This window comes from Oryzias latipes, chromosome 19 (genome assembly GCF_002234675.1).
Source record: "Oryzias latipes chromosome 19, ASM223467v1".
NCBI classification, from domain to species: Eukaryota; Metazoa; Chordata; class Actinopteri; order Beloniformes; family Adrianichthyidae; genus Oryzias; species Oryzias latipes.
Window position 1 is genome coordinate 20,273,923 of NC_019877.2, and position 22,857 is coordinate 20,296,779.

General features: G+C 42.1%; 1 long non-coding RNA gene across 2 annotated transcripts in view; it reads right to left on the reverse strand.

Moving 5' to 3' along the window:
• Positions 1-208: 208 nt before the first annotated feature.
• LOC110017202 overlaps positions 209-22,857 on the reverse strand; it is a 90,458-nt gene continuing 67,809 nt past the window's right edge. For both annotated transcript variants that reach the window (XR_002292520.2, XR_002292521.1), the window contains exon 3: positions 209-1,687. This is a non-coding gene — a long non-coding RNA (uncharacterized LOC110017202). The remainder of the gene's footprint in view (positions 1,688-22,857) is intronic.

The following is a 22,857-nucleotide window of genomic DNA, read 5'->3' on the forward strand; positions in this document are numbered from 1 at the left end:
AGGGTTAAGGGGACTGTCATGCACAATGAGGTATCAAAGTGGGTTTCTGACTTTTAGTGGGACTCCAGGGTGGTGAAGGGTTGGAGTCAGTTCTTCAGAAGTGTTGTCAACTTCCACGGCCACCATCTCCAGAGCGAACGACAGTTTTGTGTCTGTGCAAGTATTGAATAGTTTTAAAAAAGTATATCTGGAATCCTTAAATGAGCTCTGCTCTGTATGTGTCAGTACCTCTGCAGCCTCAAAGGACACCAAGAACAGGCTCATCTGACAATCTAGAAATAAAACAGCAATTCTAATGTAAACGAAACGGCAACTGCTTCATTTTAGTGAGAGTCAAGGCTCACTCATCAACCAGACGGACACCGGCATGTCTGCCAGGGGACCGGCAAGGCTTTCTCAGAGCAGCTGAAATTTTAATATTAAAATACTAAAACAGAACAAAAAAAAAAGCAAATTTGTTCCTTTCTAAAAGGACGGGGATGCTGGAGCCTATCCCAGCCACTAATGGGAGAAGGCAGGGTACACCCTGGATGACTCGCCAGTCCATCTTAGCAAAAGAGCTGGTTTAGGTCCCAAAAGCCTCATCAAAAAAGAAAGAAAGGTGAGTGGTTCAGTACAATAATTTAAAATGTTTGTTTCTAAAGCTGATAAAAAAACAGATTAGTTTTTGTTGTAGTTTTAAATCAAATATTATCCTAATTTAATTGAGTATGATCATATAGAAAACATTTTGTATTTGAAAAACTCTTTTTAATATGAACTTTGAAATGTTTTTGTAAAAGCAACACTGATTGTTTTCAGTTTGTGGTTCAGTTTAGTTAAAATAACTGCAAAAGTGTAAGAATTGAGAAAAAAGAGTTTGCAAAATGTGCAGCTGTGCGCAAATGTATAGAAATCTAAAGCTGTGGGAGGGGCCGAGTCACCAGCAATGAAACGCTTCCATTAATATTAAGGAGGAAGGCACAGATATGGTGGCCCAAGTGATAAACTCAAATACTGGTTGGGCATGCATCAAGAGTGGAAATTTAACACATTTAGGAAGTTTCTATATTTGTAACACATGCCAACCCTGCAGCAAGTGTGGTCTTCTGTAAAAAGTAGTGTGTGTGTGAGCGCTTTGAAGTGCCACCTGTCTTTGAGACTCTTCAGTTCCAGCGGGTGAAAGTCTCTATGTAGATGAAATGTGCCGCAGGATTCTGAATCTCTGAAATCACCTTTTCCGATTCTTCGCATCATTTAAACAACTTTCTTCTACAGAATTCAGATTTGTCGATTCTGAGCAGCTGATGCAGTGCAGGGTTCAACACTTAGCTACAATTCCAGCCTCCAACCGCATGTTTGAAGAGCCAAGTGTGTGTAAAGAGAATCAGCAGGAGAGCTGAAGCTGGCCTACATCACACTCAGCTGGAGAGCTACTGTCGGCCTGAAGGACATGTCTGCCTGGACCCCCGGTGGAAAAAACACAAACAGGAATCTAAGGCCTTGCCTTGTGTTGACCGACTCCCCGCTCCATTGGTGGACCTCTCCATCTTCTGTCCAGCTTTCCTCTGAGCCTGTGTGGGCCTCTGCAGGAGCAGGGGGTGCCGTCTCTCCCGCAGACCGTTGTTGTGCATCTCTGAGGCTTTTACGGCATTCATTGTTCCCACTTCACTCCCTGCTGGATGACATCTCTTCAAGGGTCACCTCCCTGCGGAACGGAGAAAAACAGACACCATGAAGGCATGTGCAGTTTGCATGTCACAGTCAAAACTTCTGAGTGCTACCTTTAAAGAGCCCGAGTTAACAGAGTTTAAACAAGCATGAAACACATTTGCGAGTTTCCATTTGAGTGGAGAAAGGCCTCGTTGGTGCCAGGAGCTGGACTGCAGCCATGCTTTAGTCTAGCTCAAAGCAGAGGAAGCACAATAGATTTAACAGAAAAAAGAAAAAAGTTAACCTTATATTTCACAGCTACTTAAACTATGCCACCTAAGGCAGATTCAACATCACTCTAAATGAACTACGAAGGTACCAAGATGGACCACAAAGAGCACAAGAACAACAACCTCATGCTAACATGCTAAGCATGTAAACACATAATCCTAGTTGACACAAAACACAGGACAGCATCAAAAAGGTTAAAAAATAAAAAAGGTGTATTGTAAATCCAGTAAATCCACTGACTGCTGAGCATTTTTTCACAAAACTTACTCTATAACATCTCATCCACTGACTACAGAACATGAATGTCCTGCATGGAAAGCAGGGATAGCTCTGGTGGAAAGTATTTCCTCACTCTGCTGAGGAAATTCTCTGACAGGTACGGCAGGTTCCTGAAACCCCCTCCTGAAGGAGAGGATGGTTAATGGTATGTGTGTGAAGGATCAAGGCGATGCTGCGACTGCGTTTTCTCTGGGAGTGGAGTTTCCATAATGCTCTGTGCAGTTTTCTCCACCTGCTTTGGATTCTTACAGAGGAGGTCCTCCACCAGACTCAGAATAGGTTAAATGTTCTCAGCTGCACAATTCACCTGTATTTGTGAAAGTAGATTGTGCTTTCACAGATATAGCAGGGGTTGAAGAACCTTCTTAAGTTTGCTGAAGGTGTTGGTGGTCCATGACAGGTCCTCATAAACTTGAAGCTGGAGAAACTTCTTCATAGCAGTCCAACCAAAGGTTATGGGGTTTTGTATTTTCCTTTTCTCGTGGATGAAGTCCCTAATGAGCTGCTTCGTGTTGCTGGTGTCATTGAATACTAAGTTAATTATGCAACTCCTTACTAGATACACTTGATGTGATTTTATATATTTAAAAAATGCAATTACTAAAAGTAAAAATTTTAATTTTGGGAATAAATATTCCAATGCTGACCAATTTAGGTTCAGAGAAATTCCTGCATACGTCTACTTTAATCTTTATGGTGATAATTGAACCCTAAATTCAGGAAACCCTGTATTCCCTGTAAAGATGTGTCTGGGACAGCAAGCTGACACACAAACAGAACTGAGGCTAAACACATGGACATCCAGTTTGTTGCAAGTCTATAATTCCTCCAACTGAAGCACAAAAAGTCGAAAACTAAATCTAAAAACACTCACACAAACCAAAAACAAATTTCATTGGTTATTGGAGATTCTAAATTGTGCAAAGGTATGAATGTAAGTGTATATTTGGCTGTGTGTCCCTGTGTTTGACTGGGGAACCATCAAGAGAGGTTGAGATAGGCTCCAGCAACCTAGTGACCCATCCATTTAGCTATCTATTTTCTGAATCTGCTTTAGGGCCACAGCATTACTGGAGCCTATACCAGTTAGTGTTGGGCAAAGGTGAGGTACAGCCTGGACAAGTCACTAGTCTTGGTGCAAAGTTTAGATGTTTAGAAGGAAACTCTAAAAAACAGAATTTTCATTGATTGTTTATTGTGACACAACTTTTTTTTTTAACCTTTACACATGATATATATCGGTATATGTACAATTGTTTTTTTTTTTTTGTCTCTTAGCTTTCTCTCTGGAGCCCACAGACTCTTCTTTAAGGTCCCGGTAAAACAGTGCCAACTGAAAATGTATAAAAATATGTCTTTATGCACTTGAATTTTAATGAGGAACAATACCTGGACTACAGCTGATAGAAGATAAGCTAACATTGGAGTACCAAGTCCAACTATTTCTAAGTTTATATCACAAAACAAAACTGATTGCAATGGAAAATTAATGCACCCTCCACATAAGTGCTGCCATTAGCAGAGAAGCAGTATGACCCAGGCAGTAGAATACAGTAGAACTCTGCTTTAATGATGTGCAATTTGCATTCTATGAAGACGTCTGAGCACCACAGCATGAAACCCACATGGAAATAAAATGCTATAAAGGAACTGTGCAGTTCATCATGCCCATAAGCTTTAGCCAAAGGGATGTTTTATTCTTCCGTCTCCATCCAAGAACCAAAAATACAACTTGACTGCCAAAATCTGATAAATACATGATAAATGATATCATGAAGAGGCAAATCGAGTGATAGATGAAAGTACTGGCAAGAAATAGTCAACAAACTGCTGCCTCTATATGAAAAAAAGGTTAACTGTTATTCATAGCTGGTAGTGATAGTAATGCAATCTGACTCCAGGAAGTGTGTTTATGAAGTCTGTGGTTGCGTTGTTCTAAACTGGCAGAAACGTGTGCACAACTTTTTCTCTAGATATCAAAAACACACTTGGATTGTAGGATTGGTAATGTAGCATCCTACCCCCCACCCCCTTCCTTGAGGGAAGGGCCATTAGTCAATAACATATACATGAGTTGCTTCTCTGACACCTCTTTCAAACCGTCTGTCTTCTCTGTCAATAATTTGGTCATTCTTCAGTACACTGGACTGCATAAAGCCAAAGTCACATCCCACCAAATGAGGGCTGATCTGTACGTGTGCTGTGGGATTTTGGGTTGTCAGGGCCCATGAAGGGTTATATACAGATGTGGCCAATTCTCTTTGCCTTCAGGGAATCCAGTTCTTTATGGAGAAGGTGAGAACAGAGAAATTTAAAATGTTTAATAGTGTTTTTGAATGTAACTCCAATTTGGAAAGTCCTTCATTCTTTCCAAGACATCTGTTAAAGGTACGACCCCTGGAGTCATGGGACCAACTCTAAGCATTGGCACTACTACTGACCAAATGGAAACTAAGCACCACTTACTGCATGCTTTAGTAAAACAGATGTCAAAGATGGGAAAACTGAAGAATCTGACAGCAAAGGATCTGAAACTAAATAAGGTCTTCAAAACTTCCTGGTATTCATCCTTCAATCATTTCCTGTTACTTTTCCTGTACTGTTTCAGAAATGTCTATGAGCCCAACAGTATCTTGTCTTTGAAAATATTCTGACTTCATTTGCAGTTAATTGTTTGTTTGTTGTTCACCTAAACTTGAGCGATAATGAAGCATGTGTTTTGATCACTGACTGTATTTCAGAACTGCACTAAAGGACTCCTCCCCCCTCTTGTTCCGAACAGGAAGTACCTGCTGCTCCAAAAAAGCCAAACTCACATAGACTTCTCCTGAGGATTAAACAGCTGCTCAGTAATTGTATTTGTCAGAATAACAATTCTTGCTCAGCTACTTTTTTTAACGCTTTCTTGCTCATCACTTTTTTTTAATGATATTTTTTCTTTATTGCAAGTTATACATGTTATAAACAGATTAACCAGATGCATCAATAAAAGTATGTGGTCTCCCATCGAATGTTAAAAATGTTTCCATGATACATTTTTTCATTATGCTTTTGAGGGGTAGAGATGTGACTTTTCAACAAGCTCACTCCTGTTTGGTAAAAACTGTTGCCATAAAAACAATGGTTCAGACCAACATGGATCAATCACAGCTTACTGACGATTTCTGGTTCCAACATGGCGACTTCCGTATTGCAAAAAATGGCGACTGAATTGACAATATTTCATTGAAACTGGACGTAAGCCATTTTCTGTAACTCACTGCAGTTCTCATATACAGCCAGTGATTTTATAAATGGAAAGGATTTGTCTACAGCTTTGAAATTTCTTAAGTCAAGCTTTTGGAACATTTGCTTGTGGAATCTGCCGTTCTTTTGCCTTGTGGGGGTATATCACCGTGGTCATGCAGAACCCTGAGTTCCTTTCTCCAGAAATATCTTTCATGTTCAGAGCATAGTTTTTCTTGTAAAATGATTCTGAAACTCTAACGAAGGTCCAGTGATGTAAAATAGATGAGTGTTAGCTCAAACCTGAGCGAGATCAGCCTCACCACCATCTGGCATGGTCTGTTTCCATAACTGTGGGTGTGGATGAGTCTCTTTTCAGCAGACAAATCCTGAGTTAAACCTCCACAGTCCCTGTAAAGGTGAAAGGTTCATGGAGCGTTTATTTGGCATGACCTCACGTAAAAGCTCAAACGAAGATGCCCCTCTGCTCTTCCTGAATTAGAATCAAGCTTTCTGGAAAACCGTGCTGAGGACACTGCATCTCCTCAGTCTGTATCTTGACACAGAGATAACAGGCAGCAGGGCTGAGCAAAGAGAAAAGGATTGAAAACCACGCTGACATAAACATCTGGCCAGGCAAACAATAACAGACCTGTGCATTTACCACTGAAATAAGACAACAGGGGCAGGAAATCATGGTCTGTTAAAAGGCCAGAGCAACTAGAGACTCCCCCTCCTAGAACCAGGAGGAACCTCTTTAATGAAGCCTTAACTGATGGGCCCGCTCCGAAAGCCCACCCAGAGACACACCGACAATTTATGCCACTGTGACAGCAGCGTTGAGAACAGGCAGAGGAAAACAAAGAACGTCCTAAACGACACCTGGGTTCAAGTTTCTGTTTCATCTCAACTCACATGATGATAGGATATCGCGGAATCTGTTTTATATGACTCAAGATTGTCCGGAAAATAAAGCACCTCCACTTTGAAGGCTGGATGGAAAATATGCAGATTAAAAAAAGGAAAGCAAAGCTTTCAGAGGGTCAGGTTATTGTCTGATGCTATCCTATGAATGGTGGCCTGTATCACTGTATCAACACAGCAAGAGCCAGGACACGTGGCATTAAAAGCTGCATCCAGATGAGCTGATAGCACATCCCAATGAACAACTGTCCTCCTAGTGATTCCCCCTGATGGGGTTAAATGCTTGCTGCATTATCTGCTCCTCTCCATAATGACTCATAGATTGAAGGCCAGTCACTCTTCTGGTCAGCTTTATGACCTTCCTGCACAGTGGGGAGTAGAACTTCATTATATAGCAGTCTCCAAGTAATTGACCACAGGTCTTGGGTGGGTCACACCAACACACAGAGTGTTTGACTCAGGATTTGTCTATTCAACATTTAGAACTTTTTTTGAATGAAAAGTGTTTTACCTTAGTCACAACTGCCCTTACAGGTGGATGTGAGATGACTGGGTGAAAAACAGGTAAACCCGTATAGGGCTCTCAAGGTTGGAGACCCATCGGTGAGCTTGTAGAGGGAAAATGTTCATGTACATTTTATCTACAGGCATGGTGCAGGTGTTGGGTTGTAGTGAACACTTATACAACCTCGGTCAGTAAGTAGCCAGTACTCGCACATTACAAATGGCTAGAGTGCAGTGTAAGGACACCAAATGACAGCATCAGCTGTATGTAGTAAGTGTGTGCTTTTTCCACTAGCCCTTGGAATACTTCACGATAAAGGGGAAATGGGAAAAAAAAAAAGAAAAAAAAAAAGAAAAAAGGAATACTTCACGATACAATTAGCACATGCAGGAACATCATACATTCCATTTCAACATTCCCCTTGAGGTGGCCATACGAACCTTAAAGGAGCTGCAAGACACACCTGCGCTCTCCTTAACTTCCTGATTACCAGAGAAAAACAAAATCGTCCACTCAAAATTCTATTAAAACAAACAACAAAAACCACGATTCCCAGAGCCCCACACCTTCAAATTTAGTTTCATTAAAAAGCTCAAAATCTTCTCCGAACAGATTTAAATCAGTAGTCTCTGGCATGTGGGAAAGATTCTACAGAAGACACATTTGCATAGCTGGTAGTCAGGAGGAAACCCTCCACAGCCCCTGCACAAACCTCCACAGTCGCATTACAACCCTGTGAAACTCCCTAGGTCCTTGTGCAATCCTCCATGGGCCCAGACAACCCTGTACAACCCCTTATGGGCCCGGACAACCCTGCACAACCCTCCATGGGCCCGGACAACCCTGTACAACCCTCAATGGGCCCGGACAACCCTGTACAACCCCTTATGGGCCCGGACAACCCTGCACAACCCTTCATGGGCCCGGACAACCCTGTACAATCCTCCATGGGCCCAGACAACCCTGTACAACCCCTTATGGGCCCGGACAACCCTGCACAACCCTCCATGGGCCCGGACAACCCTGCACAACCCTCAATGGGCCCGGACAACCCTGTACAAACCTCCACTGGACCAGACAAACCTGTACACGACAACCTCCGGACAACCCAAAAATCTACATCACCCAAATGGATCCACCCACCCCAAGGGTGTACCATGTGACTAAGACTTTAAACATTTGAGTTTCACTGCTTTTTTAGGTGAAATATTGTGACATACTGACTCCGTGGGACCAAAGGCAAACTTGACAGCAACTAGAGGACTTTAATAATAATATGATTAAAACACAGCGAGGCAGAAAAACAAAACAAAAACTGAGGAAAACTGAACAATAATCGAATGCCCCCCGCCCCAATAAATAAATAAACAAAAATATGAAAAACAGTTGAAAGTATATGTAGGGTTGATCAGCTGGAGTTTGGGGCCGCTGTGGCATAGAGGTCAACCCGTCATCAGATGGTTTGGCAGCATGTTAAAAAGTCCTCAGGCAACACATGAAACCCCTCATAGCTCCTGTTGATTCGGCTAGCACAATAATCCTTTAAGTATCTTCTTAAACATTGTATTAAATATACTTTAAAATATATCTGAATCACTTTTCATTTTATATTCTATTTAGGCATGAACCAGAGACATAAAAGAGCTTCTTTCTGATTTTTGTACATATTTGGTCAGACTTCAACATCATCAAACAGGAAGGAAACTTTTCTAGCAACAACAACAATATTCTCCACGGAGGCTTAAATCTCAGTGCCAACTGTTCTGATGCCCCTTGTGACAAAAGTTAAAAGGAAAAGAATTCCAACCATTTTTTTCTGTGATTCAAAGATGGAGTTATTAAAAAAAAACTTTCCCTGTTGACTCATCAATGACAGTCTGGCTGGAATTTAAAGTACAAGTTGTACGTAACAGATAAAATTAGTGGTACTTCAAGCAAAACGTATCAGACTGAACCGAATTCCTTGGAATGAGTGGAGCCTTAAGATTATAATTATATTGATCATTTTCATCAAACCAGTTCCTCAAATTATAGATTTTTCAAGCATTTTTTTCAGACGGCTGTGATCTGCTGCTAACTCCTGCCCCATGAAAGGTCTGTTTTGCTAATAATTACAGAGTGAACTGAGACAAGCATTTCTGAAAACATAAACACAGAGTTTGATTCTTTTATTCATCTGGCAGTTTCATAGCTGGGGAAAATACTTTCACATCACTGACCTGCAAAGCTCGGCCACTGTTTACAAGTAGTCTTCTTCCTATTATAGAATCCTTGTGTGTTGACGGTGCCATTACACAGTTCATGAGCCACTTCGCTGCATTTGTTTTATTTAACTTGGATGAAAACCAGAGATTGCCCTGTTTTGCTGTGAATTACAACTCTGCTTTCTGGGATTCACAGTGTTTCCCTCCATCAGATCTCTCCATCAGGCCCGATATCTGATCAGCTTTTGTAAAGCCGCTGGTCACATCTGGTCGGTTTCACTCATGTTGTCTCGCGGCACTCACACTTTCCAGGCTTTGCAGGCGACCACCAGCCAGGCAGAGGCCGAGCCAAGCGCTCAAGCTCCTTCACGGACGAGCAATATTTATGTTGGAGGTGGTTCAACATTTCCAAGGGATTCCTGTGAATTTATGTTGCAATCAACAAATTGGTAGAAATTCTCAAGCTCATTACCGTCATTATTTTAAATAGACATCTGCTTAATATTTCAATTGAGTTTATTTATAAAGCACCACTTCACATCTGAGGTCATCTCAAGACGCTACAAATGTAGAAAAAACCTTAAAGCAAAGCAAAAATACAATTATTTTTGATTGTTATATTCCAATTCACTCCCATTTATTAGATGGTTATAGTTTAATATAAGTATGAAAATTTTCTTTTTGTTGCTTTATTTGTGGTGCTGCAGAAACCCTAAATGTCTGTTACTGAGTCTCCACTGGCTGTTTGAAAGGCCTGTAATGACTCTGATTTTTGACCCCAGACCTAAGACAGGACTTACAGTACGTTCACTACTAATGACAGCCATTATCAGGTTTCCGAAAGCTTTATGATGATCTAAATAAAGATGGCTTAAGGCCTTAGTCCCATTTACTTGTACGGGTGCTGTTGGATTTGGGTTGTCCGGGCCTGTGAGGGTTGTAGAAAGGAGCGGTTTCCAGCGGTGATTGCCTTGAGGGTGGGGTTGGTCTCCCTCAAGGGGCCCTGGATTGTGCCTGGGGTTGGGGTGGGGGGACACTGAGTACTCCGGGCTGGTGCTGGGGTGCTTCTCTGGGACTGGGAGAACTCTCCAGGTGTGGGGACCTGTGCCAAGTCCCCTTTCACATTTGGAGGGCTATTCCTCTTTCTGGAGCTTGCACTCTACATGTCCTCCAAGCCCTGCTCTGAGTGGTCCATGTGATTGCCTGACAGACAATTTTCCTCTATCTGCAGGTGTTGGGGGGGCCCTGGCTGCTCCTTTGGCCTCCGATAACTTGTTGTTTTATGTTTTATACTTCTTTTATCATCCCCCAACATCCTAAATCCCCCCTTATTTTCCCTTTTTCATCCAGTTTCTTTTGTCCCTATATCCCCCTCTCACACTATCTTCTTCTCTCTTTCTCTTTTCTGTCCGGTCCAACAAAAAGAAAAGGGTAAACAAACATAATCAATATAAATAAAATCTAGCCTCACATACAAAAACTGTCTGACAGGACAAGCTAGAGAAAAAAAATTAAACATCCATATTACACACCTGCATCTCATCTATTTCACCCTTGCATGAGTGTTCACTCCAACCTGTCACTCACAACATGCCCATATAAAAAATTGTGAAAGAGCATTTTTGCTCAACAGACTCACCAAGCGGTTAAAACCTTTGTGGATGCCCCATGCATGCCACACACTTCTACCTATTTTTTACATGCAGGTAGCCTGTATCCACCTGTAAAGGCAGTTCAGGGAAAAGCAGGGTAACATGGAAAACTCACACAACGGGACCAGGGTTGGAGTAATTGGCTTGAACTTGTTTTGGAAGACCAGAACTGGGGTGTTGAGCTCCAGCCTCGACATTGCAGCTTCTTTTTGGTGATATGCATCTGATTAAGGTGATCTGAAGATGGTAGAAAAAGACTGACTGAAAAAAAGGAAGACATCTGCCCTTAAAACTCAGGAAGAACAAGAACAAGCCAATTACGAGAAGGTTGACTAAGAGCGATGTTTAAGGGCATGTGTGAGCGCTAGCCCATAATGTTTACACTGGACAAGCAGGAAGGGGCTTCTTCTTCTTCTTCTAATAGCGCATGTCCGCAACCTACAATTGGAAGAGGCTTGGTGCGAAATGTCAAACCAGTTCAAATTTCATGAATCTTGCTTCAGGCTTTTTCCTTCACAGGTCTAGTCCGATATATGAAAGACTTGGTGTCATAAAATTCCTTTCAGACACAAACCGCAAACACAATTTTCTTCTTTGTGTTAAAAAAGTTTAGGTAGAACCAGACTCAGTAAGAGTGATCATCTGTTGTGACCTTATGGAGTCAGAGAGGAAAAGGAACGACACAAAAACAAAAAGCACATTAGTTCATTGCGTTCTTTGGTGCTGTAAGACGCAGCTGCTGATGCACACGTTTGCTTTGTCACAACATCCACAGAGTCCACAGATTACTTTCATCTCAGGGGCTTTTCGGCAACACTGAGCTCTTCTTTGCGCCTTCATCAGGCCAATCGCCAATCTTCTGGAACTTCAGCATCCAATCCAGCATGGTGTATTCTCGTGTCTCCTGCTGGTTTAATCCACCAGCATGATAATACTTAGCAGAGTGGAATGTGAGGCTGCATCTGGGATGGATGACATACCGCCCACAAGTCCAGAAGAATGCTTTCATCCTCCTGCGATTGCAGTAGTGAGGAGCGAAGGTCTCAGCCTGGAAGATCTAGTTCGGTCTGGTCCGCCTCTCACACCTCAGGTGGCGTTTTCCAAGTCCGTTTGACAGTAAACAGAGTCCAGAATAACGAGGAAGACTTGGATACATGTTCATGCCACTTTGGCTCTGACAGGCTGGAGGTAAAGCCGTTCTTAACAGGTTTGGGAAGTGCCAAAGCTCTGATAAAAATGTTTACTTCATTGTCCAAAGTGACTATGGCGACTGGACAGAATGTCATGAGTGTAACAGCGTCAGGTGCCACGGACTGTGTAAATATGCTGGTTTATGAGAAAATTCCCCTGTGACTTCAGCAAAACTCTGCCGGTGACCCCCCTTCTCTAATGGAAAATACAGCGGAGCTGTTTGCTCTTCGGGGGGGTTGGGGGATACGTGGCGGTGCAGTCAGCTGACATGTGACAGACAAGACAACACTGTAAAAGACTGCAGGCCCCCCCCGTCCCCCGTCCCTGAGCCCAGCCCTTTCTCAGCTTGTAAACACAGCCCGGCTTTTGAAGAAGCATCCAGAATAAAAAAGACTTTGGTCTTTTTTCGTCCTGCATTTACGAGATCTGTGTCATTGCTCTGCACAAACGGAGAAGTTCAAGTACATGACGGCAAAAGAAAAACGTGTCCATCTACAAAGCACAAAGAACTAAAGGATGAAAAAAACACGATAAAGCCAGATTATAAACTCTCCTCCAGCCTCACCTCATTCTGGGATTTATTACAGTAAACTGGATTATTTAGCAAATTAATTTAAAACTGTGTTAAACAATCCCAGCATTTTTTTGTTACTTTAACCTATTTTATGACCACAGTGGTTTAGTCTAGAAGAGGCCTAAAAGCAGCGGGTGACAGCTGACGAATACACAGAGCGGCTGTAACGTATGGCAGCAAGAGCGTTAAAGAAAGGTCAGAGGTCAGATGCTTCAAATATACAAGAACAGGCTGCAACAACTGGCTGGTTGAACATCTTGAAAGAGCGGCCGAATATCATCTCTTTCGTTAAACGAGTCAGAACAGGAATTTCCATGTTCCACTGTTCAACAGGATGAACATACATTTGGAAACAGCAATGAGAATAAAACACCTCAGTAAATATTTACAGCAGGTTTTAGACCTTCAACTTATTTAAAATAGCACAAAAGGGGTTTGTGATGCTTAAACGTGTTTCTAAATTCCTTCAACGTGACCCAGAGCATCTTCCAGTGTCGAAAGACTTTGTTGTGTGACTCACATCTGCACTGCTACAGTTCATGCAAATGTCCAGAGAACAGGACTGAACCACCTGTGACATTTTGCAGGGGTGCACTCAATTCCCACACCCAGCTGAAGCCTCAGTCATGTATGGGGCACCTGGGAGGTCTACAAACATCAAGCTTGTAGACCGTTCAGTGAACCCATAAAGCAAAAATGTACAGGCAAGACACTCTTTGTGTGGGCGACAGTTTGTAAACACTTATATAACACGCAAGGGTGAGTAAGGATGAAGTAGGTGAAACACAGGCGTGTCATTTTTAATTTCAGTAGTTTGTGTTATGCGGGTGTTCTATGGCGTAACCTGCACATATCCTGTGCGTGTGGCGTTGCGGTCATGAAAGCAGTGCACCATTTCATGAAACATTTCATTCATAAAAACATTGTCCAGTATCATCACTTCCTTGCGTTTTTCTGCCTCTCACTTATGTTGGTCAGGTTAGGGTTAACTAACTGTGGTTGTTTATAAATCAGTAATTCCTCCTGAGAACCATGTGAAAAGCAAAATCTGTCTTCCATTTTTTTTTAACTTTCTCAGCAGGAAGACAAATTTCCCCTTTTCGCATCCAAACGCCACTGAAAAAAACAGATTCTTGCAGATTTTAAGGCAACTTGCCCTTTCTAAAAATTCATCTTTGTAATCAACCCTTTGTGTTATTATTAAAAACACGAACACAAAAACTACTCTCTATGTTTGGTGCTGTTTAAGTAACTAAAGATCTCTGGTGACAGCACTAATTGCGTAGATCAGTCTGTCTCGTGAGGCAACAACAAACATTGAAAGTGACTTACAGCCCGGAGACATAATGTTCTGGTGAAATGTCAAACAGGTACTGCCTTTTTCCTCTGATACAAAGCTAGACATTCAGTTTTTTCCCCTGATAATCCTTAAAAATCCAATTCTGAACAACCCAAAAAATTGGAAATGATGTAAACATTCAAAAAAATATTGATTCGTAAGATGGTACACACAGGAAAAAGCCACACCAACAGATCAATTAATTAAAAATACAAAACAAATAATAAAAAAACAGCAACTTTACATTTCAGAAACCAAAACTTAAAAAAAAAAAATGTTGTAAAGCAGAAGTACTTCCTAGAAATCAAAAGGAATTGTTCAAAAAGAAAGAAAATAAAAAAACAGAAAAGGTAGGTATCACGGGACATCGGTGGTTGCATGATGACAAAGAAGAGGGTAAACAGACGATTTCCCCAAACCGTGGCAAAGAGTTGATTGCAAAATCCCCAAACTTTTGCAGTCTCTGTGGTTTAAAAGCTTAAAGAAATATATTTATGATGCCAGACAACTTCCAGTTGAAAAGGTAAACATTTGTCATCATTCAATCTGTGACATCCCATAATACGTTTTCCGATTTATTTTCATTTTTTATTTTGATTTTTGGAAATTACTTGGTTTCCAAAATGTTCTTTTTTTTCTTCTGTTTTTTGATTGTTGTTGTGATCTATTTAGCGTTGAGTGTTCAGTGATGTGATTTGCCCTTCAGGGCCACCACAGAAATCCCTAATGAACTGTCTGCAGCACTGAATGAAATCATCATACTCGAATCGACATACCTGGGCTCCAAATTCTGGGCTTTTCCATACGTAGACTGGTCCTTGTGGTATTACTCCAGCTCAAATCTTTATTTCAGTAAAAAGTAATTTGTTAGCAAATTAGTAGAAAATGTATTTAATGCATTAAGTGTTCTTTGAGAAAAACTAAAATCATAATTTGATCAATTATTTCTTGTTTTTTTGGTTGAAATTTGATCATTTTTAGATTTAAAAAAATCTGACTTGTTTCTGTTTTCTAAGGTTTTTGAAAAAAACGTCAACATTTAATGAAATCTTTAAGTTGTTAATGAGGATGTCTTTCTGACATTCTCCTTTGACATGTAGGAGGAGTCTGAAAAGATGAAGTATCAAAGCCAGAACAGGCCAACAATGAAAGTTTTGGATTGTTTAAAAAATATTCTGAAACAACATCTGCCACATTGCTGTGTAACCAGTACTCGCATTATGTTTGTTAACAAATTCATTTTCACAATTTCACAATTGGTATTGTGAATATAAAACATAGCACTGGATAGTTTAAACAGCTTCTGTTGACCAAAGTCCTTCTTATGAAACAAAACAAGAGTTTGGATATTATAGAAAAAATGAAGAGGAATTTTTACCATTGAATGGATAGAGTTAACATTTAAACACTGGAGGTGTCACCAGCGACACATAAACAACACACTCTGGTGATCAATGTGAATCTAAAAAGATTCTGATGCGTTGAAAAGCTTTTTTTTTTTACGGTAGTTGAAAGAATGTAAACACCGGAACTAAAGATCCCATGTAAAAGGATTAATTCCAACATTTTGAGGTTGATAACGTCTATTTCAATCCAAATAGTTCCACATGAATCAAAGGCCACAGTTAAATCTTGCGTTGGTTAGCTCTGCAGAGTTTATTTTTTGTGTTGGTAGGTTCTGAACATCATCCAAAATGTTCTCCAAGCCTCTGTCAAATCTCTGCATTAACAGTGAGAATGTGGTGATTTGTATCAGAGGGTAAGTGAGGAGTCGGCAGTCAGCCCAACATGTTTTTGCTCTTGTCAATGCAGCTGCGCTTTTAGCATTCCCTTCGTTTAAACAGTTTAGTTTCGCCGCCTCTGTCCACATCTGTCACAGCGGGAATCGAGCCACAAGCGTTTCATCAACACTTTTCCCGGTGAAAACGGCTGAAGATGTCCCATGCTCACACAGTCAACACAGCTTTACTGGAGCGGCCTGCTGAGTGGCAGCAGGGCCTCGGACTCCTGTCTCATCTGGTCGCACATTACAAGAGACACTAAGATATTCCCCAGAGGACGACCTCTTAAAACTTCACAGTTCACCAGATGGATCCAGATTGTTATGGAAAGCACGTTCTTTGTAAATCTATCATCTTCCAACTCCATCTGCCATCAAGAGGAACTTCAAAGGCGGCGACACGTGGTTGATGGAAAGCTGTTCCTTAAACATGAAGGTCTTTAAGAAGGTGCTGATGAAAAAAGACCCATCAGCCGGCGCCAATACTGCTTGACTTGTACAGATACAAACATTGAAAAGGCTTGTGTTCTGGTGAAATGATGTGCACGCTTTGCAAAGCTGGATTAAACTCATCCTTTTTGTCTCAAGCTAAAAATTAGCAGAAAGTTATGAATCAAAGAGAAATGCAGGGAGGAGAGTGACCATGACCTCATCTGAACTGGACCAACACCGGTCCAACTCAAAGGAACACTGAGCACCAATTTAACAGTTTTTTTCTCAAAAATAAACCCATAAAAATGGAAGATTTTGAATCTGGATGCTATTTATCAAGGTAATAAATGGAGTCATCAAACTGAAACCGGAACTTGTCTCCATAAAATACAAGGGCCAAAAATTCTGGTGGTCTGGAGACTGGACAGTTTGATAAATGAAAGTTTTCTTTGTGCCAAGGACTCAGACATCAGCTGTGTGTCAGTGCATCACAAATACACACGTCATTGCAGCTGACACGGAAATGTACAGCATTCATTCTGTTCTTGAGGAGCTCTTTGAACTGAGACAGGTTGGGATGGCTTCAAAAACGGTAACAGTAACATTATTGTAAATTTCCGTGAATGCACTCAGCACAGCCTTGCACCATCACAAACACCTGTATGCATGGAGCTTTGATATATTTAACTAGTACATGTGTAAGTTAGTATGTATTTTGTAGTACATGTTAGAAGTGTGGGTCTGCATGGACATGTGTATGAGAAGGGCAGTCCAGTTATTATGGTAAATGGCGTTTACTTATGTAGTGCTGTATAGTACTTGAAGGCCAAAAGTTCCCAAGTGGTGAATAAAGAACAGAGGAAAGCCGTTGTGGTGAATGTGGCAGTGCCAAGCGATGGGAACATCAGGAAGAAGGAACATGAGAAACTGGAGAAATACCAGGGACTCAGAGAAGAACTGGAGAAAGCATGGAAAGTGAAGGTGACAGTGGTGCCTGTGGTAATTGGAGCACTCGGGGCAGTAATAATAATAATACTAATAATGGATTGGATTTAACTGCGCTTTTCCATTGTGTCCATTACTCATTCACTCCTCATTCACACTTGGTGAGTAACCTCCAAGCAAGCTGGAGGAGTGGTTACAACAGATCCCTGGATTGACCTCAGACCTTTATATTTATTACAAGTGCAACAAAACTTTCCACTTACAGCAATTCCCAGAACATATACAGTACAGACCAAAAGTTTGGACACACCTTCTCATTCAAAGAGTTTTCTTTATTTTCATGACTATGAAAATTGTAGATTCACACTGAAGGCATCAAAACTATGAATTAACACATGTGGAATTATGTACGTAACAAAAAAGTGTGAAACAACTGAAAATATGTCATATTCTAGGTTCTTCATACTAGCCACCTTTTGATTTGATTACTGCTTTGCACAGTCTTGGCATTCTCTTGAAGAGGTAGTCACCTGTCACCTGAAATGATTTTCACTTCACAGGTGTGCCCTGTCAGGTTTAATAAGTGTGATTATTTGCCTTATAAATGGGGTTGGGACCATCAGTTGTGTTGTGCAGAACTCAGGTGGATACACAGCTGATAATCCTACTGAATAGAATTTGTATTATGGCAAGAAAAAAGCAGCTATGTCTAGAAAAACGAGTGGCCATCATTACTTTAAGAAATAAAGGTCAGTCAGTCTGAAAAAACTTTGAAAATGTCCTCAAGTGCAGTCACAAAAACCATCAAGCACTACAAAGAAACTGGCTCACATGCGGACTGCCCAGGAAAGGAAGACCAAGAGTCACCTCTGCTGCGAAGGATAAGTTCATCCGAGTCACCAGCCTCAGAAATGGCAGGTTAAAAGCAGCTTAGATTAGAGAGGAGGTCAATGGAACACAGAGTTCTAGCAGCAGATGCATCTCTACAACAACTGTTAAAAGGAGACTCTGTGCATCAGGCCTTCATGGTAGAATATCTGCTAGGAAACCACTGCTAAAGAAAGGCAACAAGCAGAAGAGACTTGTTTGGGCTAAAGAACACAAGGACTGGACATTAGACCAGTGGAAATCTGTGCTTTGGTCTGATGAGTCCAAAATTGGAGATTTTTATTTTTTATATATTTAATTTATTTTTTTTAACTTGTCGTGTCCAACAGCTAAGCAAACAGATGAGAGCTGAAAGCCTTTTGTGTTGAACATATTTACTTTTACAACAGGGGTTATGAATCTTATGATACACCAGATGTATATTTAAATAAACCCCTTTTGTAATTTCAGCCAAACTTTATTCATGTTAATTATATTTTTGAATATATTTTTGTTGGACCGGACGGAAACAGAAAAGGAGGAAAGAAGAGAGAGGGATGACAGATGGGGGGGGGGATAGAAGGGTGATTGTGAAGGTAAGATCATGAAGCGTCAGAAAGCAACAAGTTTCTGGACCTTTGTTTTTTCTTTGTTTTTTCTTTTCTTTTCTTTTAACTTGTTCTGTCCAACAACTGAGCAAACAGATTAGAGCTGAAGGCCTTTTGTGTTGGACAGGTTTTACTATCGAAAAAAGAGGTTATAGAACTTGGATAAACCAGATTGTAAATTTGTATAAACTCCTTTTTGTTTTTTTGTTATTTTTATTTATTTGTTACATTTAGTGTGTGTGGGAAGGGAGAGGGGAAGAGTGTGTGTGTGTGTGTGTGTGTGTGTGTGGGTGTGGGTGGGTGGAAGAGAATAAAAGCAAGAGAGGTGGAGAAAGTGGGGGATACAAGCACAGATTTGAATAAGTTATTATTTTAAGCTGTGTAACAATTATACCAGATCTGCTGGAAAGACAAATATTAGATCCAAAGGTGATAATCTGACACAAAGATGAGCGGAAAGTATCTGTCCATCGATACACTTTGGGTTAGGAGGAGGGATGAAGCAGACAGGGAGCAGTGTGGTTGTGTGCACGTGCACGTGGGGGTGGAGATACATGCATGCTACCGAAGTGAGCCGTGTGTTCGTAAGGGGAACCAGATCCTCCCCAGCCCGACCAGCCCGACCAGGAGAGCGGGGGAGAGATCCCCAGGCCAGGAGCGCCCCAGGCGACGGGACCTAAGCAGACCGAGAAGGGGAGAGGGAGAGACCGCCCACCCATCCATCCAGGGTCATAGGGAGGCATAGGCGAACCCCGGCGTCTGGGCCCCCAGGCCACAGGACAGGCGTGCTTAGCCGTACCAGGCGGCTGGAAATTTTTAATCACAACTGACAGGTTAAGATGCATGAAAAATCTAAAATGGGCGGGGCCTGTCCACACACACACACACACACACACACACACACACACACACACACACACACACACACACACAAACGTTACAAACACACCTGTTGGCTCCAAAAGTGTTTGCGCACAAACAAGTCTACATGGACAGACTGCCACTAAGATTCACACACGCCTACTTATGCATTCAGACTGACACATGTGAAACATTTCATTCAGTCACAGGCACGAGTCAGGGCCCCCCAGGGAAGATCCGCCCCCATGCTCCAGGCAGCAACCCCCAGGCCACGGTTAGTCCAGGAGAGAGCAAGGCAAGGGGCGGCCCCCCCGCCCACGAGGAGGACGGCACCAAGACATCCAAATATGGCCCGACCAGGCTCACCCGCAGTTGGAAAATATGAAGAAGGCCTGCGCCCAGGGGCTAGGACCAGAACCCACACCACCGGGACACAGACACCCCCTGGCTCAGATGTGATGTGATACTCGGCTCCTGGTCTTGCCAGAGAGCTCAGGGATCCCTCTCCCCGTGTGGAGAGAGGGCCGCCGGGACCAGGAAGCCAGCACCCCAGGGACAGGGCAGCCGTAACAGAGGGCCCCGGTTCCGTCCGCCAAGGGTGGGGCAGGGGACAGAAGATCAGAAGTCCCTCTTCCTTGTGTGATGTATGTGTGTTAGTGAGCGTGTGTGTGTGTGTGTATTTGTGATGTAAAGGGTGTGTGTGTACTAAAGGGTGTGGTTAAAATTGGGGGGGGGGGCACTGAGAGGACATCTTCTGCTTGCAAACAGTGATGTCCAAGCACCCCCCCCACCAAGGGGCCCTAAATGTCTATGGTGTAGTTAAAATTGGCGGTTAAGGCACTAAGGACATCTACTGCTTACTGCTAGATGCCTAAAGTGCAATTAAAACCGAGAGGGGGGGCACGTTACATACGACAACCAAGGGAATGGGGTTACTGCCAAGTAGCTCCTCCCCCCAAGGTGCGAAGAAAGCGCCGCCCCCAAGAGCAAGCCCAGGCCCCTGCCCCCAAGCAACGCCCCTGGTAGAACTCTGGTCAGGCCTCGATGGGAAGCCAACCAGCCGGGGCAGCCACCGATTGCCTCAGTGGAGGAAATTTGAGATTTTTAGTTCCAACCACCGTGTCTTTGTACGACGCAGAAAAGGTGAACGGATGGACTCTACATGCCTGGTTCCCACATTGAAACATGAAGGAGGAGGTGTGATAGTGTGGGGGTGCTTTGCTGGTGACACTGTTGGGGATTTATTCCAAATTGAAGGCAGACTGAACCAGCATGGCTACCACAGCATCTTGCAGCAGCATGCTATTCTTTCCGGTTTGCGTTTAGTTGGACCATCATTTATTTTTCAACAGGACAATGACCCCAAACACACCTCCAGGCTGTGTAAGGGCTATTTGACCAAGAAGGAGAGTGATGGGGTGCTGCTCCAGATGACTAAGACTCCACAGTCACCGGACCTGAACCCAATCGAGATGGTTTGGGGTGAGCTGGACTGCAGATTGAAGGCAACAGGGCCAACAAGTACTAAGCATCTCTGGGAACTCCTTCAGGACTGTTGGAAGACCATTTCAGGTGACAAGCTCATCAAGAGTGTGCAAAGTAGTAATCAATCAAAAGGTGGCTACTTTGAAGAACCTAATATGACATATTTTCAGTTGTTTCACACTTTTTTGTCATGTATATAATTCAACATGTGTTAATTCATAGTTTTGATGCCTTCAGTGTGAATCTACAATTTTCATAGTCATGAAAATAAAGAAAACTCTGTGAACGAGAAGGTGTGTCCAAACTTTTGGTCTGTACTGTATATATAAAAAAATATTTAAATTTAAGATGCCGGTCGAAGCGAGCTAAATCAGTGGCTGGGTCCACTGGATGACGTGCTCCCAAGAAAACAATCAGCACAATCAAAGTGAGAGGACTCCAAAAAGAGAATAAAGTAAATTAAATAAATAAATTGCAGTGGCTGGTAGAACTATGCAGCTGAAAAGTGTGTTCATCCAAAAAACAAAACATAACAAAACCTTGTAATTAGAAACTTACGCAATGACAGACTTGTGCTTTGTCACAGCTAGTGAGGAGGAAAATCAAGTTGTGCACCTGGAGGTGTGTCCCACTTTCTAACAGGAAATGCAAAGTTTTGAAAAATAAAACCATTCATGAAAAAAATTCATGTATTTAGTGCTATTATTTTCCAAATTACAAGATTTCAAGGCTGTTCATTATTGCAGAGAAATCCTGTCACGAGTTTTGGTTATGTTTAAGCCCTGTCAAACAGAGTGGTAAAGAAGTGCATTTGTGAACACTGCAAAAATAGACTCTGTAGAGACAATTATGGAAATTTCAAACATTTCATTTAAATAACCAAGAACTCCTATTTTAAGAAGAATTGTTGTCGCTAAGACATATTTTCCTAAACTAAGATAACTTTGTTATTGAAAAACTTTCTTGATAAGATTATTTTTCTTGCAAGAAAGAAAACAATGACTTTTTAACAAAAGTCTTTTTAGTTTCTTAAGATTTAGTTTTTGCATCGTTGGACTCAGGAGACAGGCCTGATGACAAATATAAATAAAAATATTACAAAAGAGGTGTTGATTCTGCTCTGGAATCCTCCCATTATTCTAACTTGACAAAGCTTTGCAACATTGCAAAAACTGCCAAATTCAGTTTTTGTTTTTCCACCTCTTTTTGATCAAAACATACTCCTTCACCTGTCCTACAGTGACCCGTCTGGTATCAGCGCTCCAACCCCCCCGCAGCAGAGCAGAGTCCCAGCCAGCGACATGACTGATGGGCTGTGTGTTTAACTTGCTCAACACAAAGAAGCCATGTAATCTAAATACATAAGGTAATATAAATACAATGGGACCATATAATCTCGCACCCGGTGGCTGCGGAAGGTGCGGGACATCTTGGCTGCACCCCCTGCTCCGTCTCTGGCCGGGTAGGCTGGCACCCTCTGTGTTTAAAAAGTTCCCGGAAAGTTTACAGTGAGTGTACTTCTGCCGGGCTTTGTGTGACAAGCTTTAACACACCATACCCATCAGCCCAAAAACAGCCACAGACCTCCCTGGAATCCGCTCTGCCACTTTCCATTCATGCATTTCCATGCATTCCCCAGTTTCCCGAGGTGTCCCGATCCAGAAAACCTCTGTTGACAATTAATACTGCCTCTGTTTGTCAGGCCATGAGCCAAGAGGCTACTGGCTGTTTACCGCCATGTCCTGTCGTGTGTCGCCAATTAGAGCCACTCTGATCCAAGTTGGAAAGACAGCAAGCACAGTGCCTCAAAATGCTTGAAAATCAGTTTCACATCATTCTGGCAAGTGACTAAAAGCGTCTATAAAGCGACTTCAAACTGACACAAGCAAAATCTAAAAAAGCAGAAGTTCTGCCCATTTGCCTGTCAACACCAAGGACAGAAGCTCTGAACTAGGCATGTTTCCATGTAGCATCAAGGTTTGAGCTGCAAACATGGAAATGATTACCCCTGATGAGATTACCGCTGTTAGGGAACAACAGGTGGAAAGAACAGCAGCCACTGT